The following is a 1,902-nucleotide window of genomic DNA, read 5'->3' as shown; positions in this document are numbered from 1 at the left end:
AGCTAGTTCAACTGCAGAGACTTCATTACAGTGTATCCGAGAGAGGGCATCTGGCACAATATGGTCTTTACCTTTCCTATGGCTGATGGTGAATTTGTAGCCTTGTAGCTTAAACATCCAGCGTGCATGGTGATGACGATTGTTCAATCACACCTAAGGCCAGCATTCGATCTATTTCTTTATACATCAGTTTCTCCACAGCGGGAGAAACTGGATAGAACCGTTGTTTTATAGGTGAGGCATTGCCAACGTCTATATCATGCTTAATTACGCTGATTCTGCCCAAACCCTGTGATTCAAAACTGGGGAAGAGAGCTATAATAGCTTCTAATTGGGAATTTTGGCTAGGAGTTAATGGGTATTTAAGTTCATCTGAAACAAAGTCAGACTTAATAGTATTCACGGACAAAACATCGGACGGTTTATTAAACTCGGACAAATCAGAAGGACAGCTAATTATCGCGGATTCAAACAAATCCGGAGCTAAATCGAATAACCTCCAAAAATCCAAACCTAAAATCAAATTTTGCGACAATAATGGGACAATCCATATTTTCATGGGCTTGGTCTGATTTTTAAAGCAAACATCAACTTGAAGATACCCTAATACTTTCCGTAGTTTGCCATCTGCGGTTTTAACGAAGGATTTAATTTTATTAAATTGTGACAAATCTGAAAAATCTTTTTGTGCAAAATCATCACCAATACAGGTGATATTAGCACCAGTATCTAAAAGGCCTAATTGGGAAAAATTCAAAAAGGAAACTTTAGCATAAAATCTTTTATCGTCACAGCTATTAACTACAGTAGAAACAGTGTATTTAGATGTAAGTTTACGCATTTTGTAATAACGTCTAAGACGAAGTGTTGAGCGTTAGCATTTAAGTTTAGGTTGAGGGGTTATAGAAGAGACGTTAAATATCTTATTCCTTTTCAAAATATATTGTCGCCATCGTTCATGGTATGGACGTATTGGGTATAAAACCTTTTCCGGGTAATGTTCAGGTAAATTAGGGTTTTTGATAATGTGTATCTTTTCACGAGTAGTAGGGTTTTCATCTAAAGTAAAAGTTTGATTTTTATGCTAGCAAGCTTTCAGTCTTTTGGGGTGGGTTCGTGTCCAAAACATATCCTAAAAATCACATACCAATTTGTACTTAAAATCGTAATATTTTATAGACTCCCTTGCCTCGGTTTTTATAACGACTAAATGACCAATAAAGAATCAATGAAATGTAATTAACTGGAAACTAAATTGACAACTAAAATGAAAAAAAGGAACTGAAAATAAAAATGAAGCTGCAATAAAACCTTACGAAACTACGAAAATAACGCGAAACGAAATTGCTGGACACCCTAGATGTTTTGGGGCCATTGCCTCGTAACCCTCCCTACCTTGTTTTAGCCTCGGCAAATTTAAACTAAAACCCAAAAATTATGTATAACCTTAACCTTTCACATCCGTAAGAAATCAAATATTATTTATAGATCCATTTTAATAAACTAATTTATTCACATTTCAAAAAAAATAGTAAACTTATTTATATAATTAGTAGAAAAACTATAATAATACTAGTTTTTAAGAAAATTTACCAAAAATTATAAAAGTGATTTTAACAAATTTATCTAATTTCCTTAAAGTTACTTCCATATATAAAAACATACTACTGATACGTGGGATTACGTCCCTTGATTGTATCCCCAAATAAATCTTACTTTTCCAAAAAAAAAATGCAAAAGATACTTAAAAAAATATATAAACAGAGAGCGAGAAGCAAAAACCAAAACACAACATTAATTTTATATCAAACAGGTTTGATTGCACTCAAGCTTTTGGTTGTTGCTCCTGTTATTAAGAAATATGCAAGTATGTATGTAAGGAATAAGAATTAAGAGAAAAAA

The 1,902-nt window shown here is 33.1% G+C and overlaps 1 protein-coding gene across 2 annotated transcripts in view; it reads left to right on the top strand.

Annotated features, from left to right (window-relative positions):
* The window catches only part of LOC111682451 (transcription factor stalky), a 280,671-nt gene that overhangs the window by 11,548 nt on the left and 267,221 nt on the right, over window positions 1-1,902 (top strand). The gene's annotated exons all lie outside the window — the stretch shown is intronic.

The sequence above is a fragment of the Lucilia cuprina genome, chromosome 2, assembly GCF_022045245.1.
Source record: "Lucilia cuprina isolate Lc7/37 chromosome 2, ASM2204524v1, whole genome shotgun sequence".
Classification (NCBI taxonomy): Eukaryota; Metazoa; Arthropoda; class Insecta; order Diptera; family Calliphoridae; genus Lucilia; species Lucilia cuprina.
Note: the sequence above shows the minus strand (reverse complement) of the source record. Positions and strands in the feature narration are given on the sequence as shown.